Genomic DNA, 8,410 nt, shown 5'->3' with positions numbered 1-8,410 from the left:
TCAGAGTAGTATGCTAAAAAATTCTATCTCAACTGACAAAGCCCAAAGTTTTATTTTCCCTTTAATATTTTATGTTAACGACAAGACACCATTTATTGTAAATATATGCGTGGCTGCATATCCATTTCAGTTTGAGCATTTTCAAAGAACGAAAGTGCCACAATATTTAAACAATACAAAACACATACTATTTCAAAGTGATTTAACAGAATTCCTGGAAAAAAATACCTTTTAGAAGAATCTGCCCTAGAGAAAAATTCAATGATGGTTCGACACAATTAAAACTTTTTTTAAGCTTTACTATTAAAGTTCTTTTTCCAAAGGGGAGTATTTTTGCCCTTCGTTTGCTATCATTCGATTTAAGGTCTTATGTCAAGGTGTCAAATTATCGGGACACACTATTTAACTAGTCCTCATTTTCTTATATGGTGAAGGTTTTTCATTTAGATCTTTTATTTAAAATATTGATTTACATTATTTAGAAATTATTTCTAGAACTTTTAAAATAAACAACTGGTCCTAGTTTTTTCTTTTTTCTCTTTTTGGTAGTCTTACTAACATGGGAGAATTCATCTTCAGAAGACTGGAAACTTATTTTTGGTAATACAGCTTTGCAATGTTTAAAATAAGCTCTTTGCTTAATTCTGTCTTTGAAGGAGTTACTCACCCTAATGTACTGAGATGATGAATTTAAATTGTCTCAATTTCTCCTCTTTCCACAAATTAAAATGATAACCAACCCTGGGATACTTGTTTCCTTTATAAAACCTTTCAGTTAAATGTGAGCTAAGTTGATGTCCACTCCCTCCATCCCAGCCACACAAGCACAGTTTTCACTGTGACAGTCCAATAATGCATTTAGTTTAAAATTACACTTGGACCTTTCCTCCTTTGTGTTTTTTCATTTACTTCAGTGCAACAAGATGACTTGATTTTCTTGGGATTACATGAACTCCATTCAGTGTTACTGGGACATTTCTGCTCAACTAAATACTTGCCTTAATAGACAAATGAACTTCTTTTTATTTGCTGGAGTTTGTAGAAGGTTTCAGATACAGAGCGTGCAACTGATTTAGTTATTGTGAGAATCAAACAGGCACAAAAGTCATTTATCTAAAACGAAGAGATATGACTCTGTAAAAGGGAGAAGCAAGGGCAGAATCATGGGGAATTATTTCAGTTTATAGCTCTTATTAATTAAACCGGATGTGGTTTCATTCTGACCTTTTAGTACCGACCTTGTTAAATGCTCCCAGATACCTTCCCCCCTCACCCCAATTTTTTTCATTCATTAGATAACTTGGGTCCCTTGCTGATGGGGGTTGCTCTTTCTACGTTATCGCACTAAGCAGTTGCAGTGCAAAACTGCGCGCATCTTCAGACGATCGCACCCCCGCACCCCTCCCGGAAAAAAAAAAAGGAAAAAGAAAAAGAAACGCTTTTCCCATTCAGTTTTAGCATCTTGTTTCGTTGAAATGCAAGACAGGTACTTGATTTAGCATTTCAGCAAAAGGTTACACAAACCGCGTTTTAAAAAGTGTTGGGATGTCCGACAGGGTCAGCCCCAGATCAGATCATTTTTTGAATGCAGACCTAAAGATAATGAGTACTTGTTGTATTAAAGGGGACAAACAGTACTTTGGCTTCCTCTGACCCCAGAATGCACGGCTCGGTTTCATTGATCATCCTCCTTTATGAGATAATGCAATTACAAACATCAATAAGGGGCTGCAAGGGGAATCATTATGCTGTGACAGTGATAAATGACGGTGCAGAAATAGCATGCTTTTTCCCCCCTAACAATCCAGGAGCCCAGGGGCTCCTGGGGCTGAACACAGTCGCCAAGGAAACAGATGACATCCCAAACGGCACCAAAGGAAAAAAAATGAACAGTCTTTCTTTGCCTTTCACTCTTTTCTGTCTTCCAAAGAGTTAGTTTTGGCTCAAGCAGCAGCTGCCACACAGGCATTTCGTTATTTCAGACATTAAAGACTGGAGCGGGCGGTGGCAGTCTCCTCCTCTTCCATCCCCACCCCCACTAGATAACACACAAAGCTCGCTGTTCACAGTTTAGGACTACCTGAAAATGCATGTTTTGAAAATCAGATGGGGCGGGAGGGGGTGGTGAGGGAAACGGGGTTTACACAGCCATCGCGTTGTGTTTTCCCCGCTTGCATGATTGTCCGGTGGAAACTGAGTCTCCAGAACAAGCTGGCGCCTCGTGGGTCTGCCAGTAAGGACTGGGGCGCGTGGCTCGCCTCCATCTCCCTGCGGTGTCAGACGCTGCTCGATGCCAAAGCAGGAGGGTGGTGTTGGGGGGAGGGGGGAATGGGGAACAAGCGGCTGCGAGGGGTGTTTGCCGCTTCGCTGACTTTCTTTGAATTGGAATTATCAATGGGCTCAGGGATCTCCCCTAGATCGAGGAATCCGGTTGTTTTAAAGGCCCCAGGGTGCCCTCGGCAAGTGGCTTCAAGAGGGCTTCGCTGAGCGATCCCCATCCACCCAAGACCCCGCTGGTGGGTGAAGTAGCCGGGCGCCAAAAGGTGATGGGTTACCCGGACTGCGTGCTGGACCTGCGGCTGCGAGGCGGGGGGGGGTGGGGGTGTGTGCGCCTGGGGACACTTGGAAGGGAAGGGGAACTCGCCACTTTGGGGTCAAGGAGGAGGAAGAGAGCGCGGAAGTGCGAGGGGGTAGCCCCCAAAGGAAAATAGAAGGGAGGGGAGGAAGAAAGCGAGCGAGCGCAATCCCACCCTTCGAGAAGGTCGCCATCCCGAAGAAAGCAGACACAGGGTTCCCTGACCCCTGCGGGAAACGCCCCGGCGTGGAACGTGGGACCCCTGCGCAGCTTACCCTGCCACTCGAAGCCCCCTCCCTGAGGAGCCGGCGGGGCGGGTGCGGGAGCAGGTGACTTTATTCACTGCTTCCCCAATCAGCGAGGTCCCGGGACTCGTTTTCCGCCTGGAGATTAAGATCATTGCTCGCGTAATGAACTTAATGCTTTAGGGTAGAGGTGAGTGTGTCTGCGAGTGGGCAGGGGTAGGAATTACCGACCCGATCAATGGGAGACTGGCTTAAAACTAAATCCCTTTTCTCCAGGGCTTCAGCGCCTGGGTTTCCCCGCGGTGGGCTGAGCGCGCCGGGCGGGTAGTAGGCAGGACGCGGAAGGGCGTCCCCAGGGCGCGGCCCGCCGTAACTGAGACCCTCAAATGCCCCTCATCTCCCCACCAAGACCCCCGGGATACCCGTTTTTAGGGCAAAGTCTCTTAAAAGCTCAAATGTTGGCTAACTGATTGCTCAATATGTTGGGTTTTTTGTTTTTGTTTTTTTTCCTTTACAGCTCCGCCTTGGGAGAGAACGTTACGGACTCGTTGGCAGGCAGATGGGGCCAAAATGAGACACACCCCCCCAACCCCACCTCCCCGCCATCAGCGACCCCCTCAAGGGGCGATTTCCCACTCTCTCTCCTTCACCGTTCTGTCCTGGGCCCTGGGATTACCAACGTCGTGTAGACTCTGCACCTGGCCACCTGAGTGCCACGGGCTGCCCCACAGTCAAGTGGGTGAGGGGTGGCCCAGGAGAGGGGAGTGAAACGAGGTGAAATGACCGGCCAGGCAGGACGCCCCACGACCCCATTCCACGCCACTGCACCCGGCGTCCAAGCGCCTACCCGGGAGTTCTGCATCGGCAGGTTTTTACTCTCTTCACTTGGGCCGAGGACCTGCTGGGATCCGAAAGGCAGGAGAAAATTTGCAGAGGCTTTAAAGTGATCCCGAGGAGCTCCTGCCTAAGGCGTCGGGGTGCTGCCCACGGCTCCCCAGCTGCGCCTGGCGGGCGCTAGCCAGGTCCCAAGTGGCCCCGGGTCCCAAGTTCTCGCAGTCCCGCTCCGGAGTCGCGGCGGGACTCGGACGCAGAGTCCATTCAAGAAGCCTCTCGTCCACCACAAAGCACCCCGAGCCGAGACGTTCGGAGGGAAGGGGGCCCGGAGTCCCCCAGGAGGTACCTCTCCAAAACCTTCTGCGCAGACCCGGGGTCGCCTCGTCTCCAGAGACGAAGTCTGCAGCCCCTTAGACTTGACTTTCTTGTTGGGTTGGGGAGGAAGTAGGAAGCTATTGGAGGTGCCGGAACCGATCCCTCACCCCCCACCCCCAGGGTGTTCTGGGCTCTACGCAGAGACCTGTCCGCCCTGCACCCGCCCAGGACTCAGGATTAGGACGCAGGGGCCGCCGCACTCAGGCCCTGATCCTCGCAGCTACCGCCGCGGCCCGCGGGAACTCTCGGCGCGCGGAGGCGGGCCCAGCCTCAGCCCCAGCCCCAGGCCACCGGCATCTCCCCTCCCGCCCCGGCCGCAGACTCGGGGGACGCTGCGCACAGCAACCAACCCTGAGCGCAAAATCTGCGTGCCGCGTGGGAGACGCGGGCGGGAGGGGGCGGGTGGCGCTGGTGTTTTTGCTTTTCAGAACAAAGTTTCCTAGTAGGCGCCTAGTTCCCGGGGTCGGAGCCTCTCACCTCCGCTCCTTCCTCTCCCTTCTCCCGGGCCCCTAGAGCAGAGCGAGCCGGAGCCTCCGCCCAGGCCTGGCCGCCGCTCGTCCCCTCCCCACCCCGTCCCCGGGCTCCGCGGGGGTGCCTCTCCCCGGGGCGAAGCTCTTCGGCCGGGCGCACTGGAAGGAGACACCCGTTGCTTCCCGAGGAACTCCTAATACCATCCATACAGCTTTAATGCGTTTATAATTCGATAAGTGATTTCAATTTGGAATTGTTAGTAACTAATTTTATGGGTAATTTTTCCACATCAAATATTTAAGCATCAGATTAAGGGAGCCAGTTCCGACACAGGATAATAAGGGGGTTTCCCCCACCCCTCGCGACCCCCGCCTCCCTCGGATTCCTACCGAGTCGTTTTTCCAAATCCCCAAAAGATGGCAGTCGAAGCCGACATTCTTCTTTTCCAGCGGCTCTGCGAAGGGAGGCGGGGAGAAAGAGGGAAGGAGGGAGAGAAAGGGGGAGAGAGGGAGGGAGAGGCAGAGAGAGAAGGAAAGAGAGAGACGGTGAAAGGAGAGGGAGAAACTAGACGTTGCACGGACTTTTCAGAGTAATTCTTTCACACGTTTCTAAAACAGGCAAGAAGCAGTGGTGAATTTCCTGGAAATGCCCCGGCAGAAAAGAAAGCCAAAAAACGTGCCTTGTGGGCTCAGAGCAGGGGATGTGAGAAACTCAGCGCTTTCAAAGTAAACCCTCAGTTCAAAGCAGAAGCAGGAATGGAGAGACTGCGAGAGGGACAGACTGGCTTTTTGATAGTGCTTTGTATTCACATTATATACAAATACTATACAACTCAGCAACGTGTTTCCTCGACAGGACTCTGCCAGTTACCTAGTTGGGGGGAGGGGAGGAGAGGTGGGGAGGGGAAAGGTGATGGGTGGGGGGGGGGCTGCTGTAGGCGGAGGGGAAGCTGGGGCCAGAAGCGGATGAATTGCAGACCAGTTGCCAAAACTTTTTTTTTTTTTTTTTTCCTGCTGCCTTTGCTGCTGCCTTTGCTTTGAATGTGGGTAACTAGGAAACAGCAAGCCGTCTGAGAAGACGGAATTTCCAACGTGTAAAATGTTCTTAACGGAACCATTGAGCGAGTGCAATAAGGCGTGAGGGGGAACTAATCTTCCCATTTAAATGTTTGTGGCAATTTTATCTAAATGAATTTTAATGCTAAACGAGGGTAATTCCCCATTTGTAGCGCGTTTACCTCTCTTTCCTGTGCTTCTAAAGCAGTCGGACATCATGCAATGAACAATAACAATAAAAATACTGTCAAGGCATATTATTCATTTCGAATGTTATAATTGCAGCTGATTAAATATGATAGGGGAATTTTAAAAATTTTTTCGGAAAAGTATTTAAATCATATTAAAAAGTACTCTCATTCAACCGGCGCCCGCCACCCCCACCCCCCGCAAATAAAAATAAAAATCAGGTACAATTGCGTGCCCTTGTTTAGAAGAGGGCGTTTTGTTTTTGCCTTTTAAGAAACATCAAAAACACTCTCAGCACCTCTATTATTTCCGTCTTTCGGTTAAGGGTCCTCAATAACCTCGGAGCTGGCTCTGAAATTTGCAAGAGGAAAAGCTGAAATAGCATTAAGTGGGAGGTAGGGGTGCCCAGGCAGGGGGGAAAAGGACCCGCCGACAGCAAGGCTCGCACAAAACCGGCACGCAGAGGGGGGAACGCAGGGAAAGAACACAGGTTGTTGTATTTTTTCTAATTCACTGAACACTAATGATCTTGATTCTCCATAGCCTCCATATTCCCTAATTCTCCTTCACTAGTACCCTTCTCCTAGTGCCTGCCACCCCCCTTCCCTCCCTCCCTCCCTCCCTCCTCTTTCTTTCCCTCCCCCACCCGGCAAGAGCTTCCTCAAGAATAAAGGCGGAAAATAACCAACTCACCCGGGCACGGACTGGAGAGGAGGGGCAAATCGATGGTTAGTTTATAAAGTTTATTATTAATTTTTAAAGTAAATAAATGGTTGTTAACTGCTAGTAACCACCTATCAAAAGAGAATTATTTCACGAATAGGGACTATTTAGGTAGACGAAGAATTGCCACTGGGTCCCAATAGGAAATTGAAACAATCCCATAGATGGGGGAGGGGGGCAGGGCGGAGGCGCGGAGAGGCTGCAGAAGGTTGAGCCTCGCTCTTTTTCTGCTGGTCCACGTGTTCAGAAATAAGGCCCCATAAACAAAAGGTGAGAGAGTGCACTGCCGCTCCAGCAGGTGAGTCAGTCAATCACACGTCACCTAGTAAACCCAACCCACAGCTGGTTTCTCTTCTCAAATAGAAAATAGAATTGTTCAGGGCGGGTTTATAGGGTGACATGGGCCTGAAAGTCAGGCTTGAGTTTAAGGCACTCTCCTCCGACCCATCCTTTGTTTACAAAGCAGTCACTACTAAAAGCCTGATTTTTTAAAATGAATTTGCCTTAATTAAAATATTTGTATATTTTCCTTAGCTTTGGGGAGCACTTTTTATAGCCGCAATTTTATTTCAATGAAATTATAAGCTATTACAGCTTAAACATGTTATTTTGTACCATTTAGCTGGCTGCCATGCAGAAATTCTGTACAGCTGTTCTGGAAAATTGGTTAATAACCAGTTTTATCCAATGAGAACATAGAGCATATTTATAAAAATTAGATTTTGAAGTCTGGTCTCTTCCATTCATGTAGTTAATTTCCTAAAAAACATATACTGCTCATCCTAGGTGACATCCTTAGTGAAAGATGTATCAGTCCTTAGGTTTGCCATTAGGTGCAAGAATAATTTCACTGATATTAAATGAGTAATTCTGTTGGCTGTAATCTGAGTCTACAGTTAGTTTAGTGCCCTTAGGCCTTACATTTGCTGATATTAGTTCATTAAGTCAGCTTAAAGAAATCAGTGACTATTATTAAATAATTTACTTTGTGGTTCAAATTTTCAAATGCATATGTATCTTAGGGAGCTAAAATTAAGTTTTATATCTACTGCATTCATCATGAAAAATTTGGGGGGCAGTAAACAAATTTTTCAAGCAGTGGAGTCAGCATGACAAAAATAATCTTATTTTTATTTTAGATTCAGATTTCATTACTGCACTCAAACGACTACAACTGGGCTTGGCGTTATTATACAATCCAAACTGTTTCCGTCAGAAACGCTAAGACTCAGTGTGCAATGATTGTTATTAATAATTAGCTCCTTGGTTTCTTGATAGAAAAAGGCTATCAACAAGCATTTGTTTATCCACAACAAAAAGTATAATTAGCTTATCCCACTTAGTAAATCTTGTATGCATGCCAACTCATACCAAACTGCTACTTTTACAAAAAAAAAATTGCAATAATACAGTTCATTTTTCCAGTCCTTTTTGCACAAAATTTATTTACAATGTCTACATAAATGCTTCAAGGTGGGACTATGGAAAAATACACACATGACCGATGCTTTGCTCAGAAATAAAGTCAACATATTAAAAATAAATCTTCAGTTTATGTTTTTGAGCTGCATAAAACAGGAAGTGATGTATAAGGTGGTGGTTTTTGCATGGGGACAATGATGCTTGATGTGACAATTAGGCTTCTAAACACACGGCCTTTTGGTTTCCATGCCTCCTCCTACCAGTCTCCTTAAGACACGGCCTGCAACAGCTGATTAATCATTGTTGATGACTGCAGTTTTTCCCATCCTTCCCGATTTACATCTGTTCAGGCCAATTCAAATATGGTGAGTAAATGAATTAGACATGCAAATTCAAGCCCCAGGCTAGAGAGAGGGAGAGAGAGGAAAAGAGAGACAGAGAAAGAGAGAGAGAGAGCGCGCGCATGGCTGAAATCCTAGGCGAGAAGAAAGATTCTTCTGCCTGATAGTTATTTTAATGCT

The 8,410-nt window shown here is 47.3% G+C and overlaps 1 protein-coding gene across 1 annotated transcript in view; it reads right to left on the bottom strand.

Annotated features, from left to right (window-relative positions):
- Nucleotides 1-7,632: 7,632 nt before the first annotated feature.
- The window catches only part of MEIS1 (Meis homeobox 1), a 139,871-nt gene continuing 139,093 nt past the window's right edge, over nt 7,633-8,410 (bottom strand). Inside the window, exon 12 of the mRNA XM_028496858.1 lies at nt 7,633-8,410. This exon is cut by the window's right edge and continues 691 nt beyond it. The gene's annotated coding sequence lies outside the window, so the exon portion shown is untranslated.

This window comes from Physeter macrocephalus, chromosome 12 (assembly GCF_002837175.3).
Source record: "Physeter macrocephalus isolate SW-GA chromosome 12, ASM283717v5, whole genome shotgun sequence".
Classification (NCBI taxonomy): domain Eukaryota; kingdom Metazoa; phylum Chordata; class Mammalia; order Artiodactyla; family Physeteridae; genus Physeter; species Physeter macrocephalus.
This window is presented reverse-complemented; position numbering and strand designations above follow the sequence as displayed.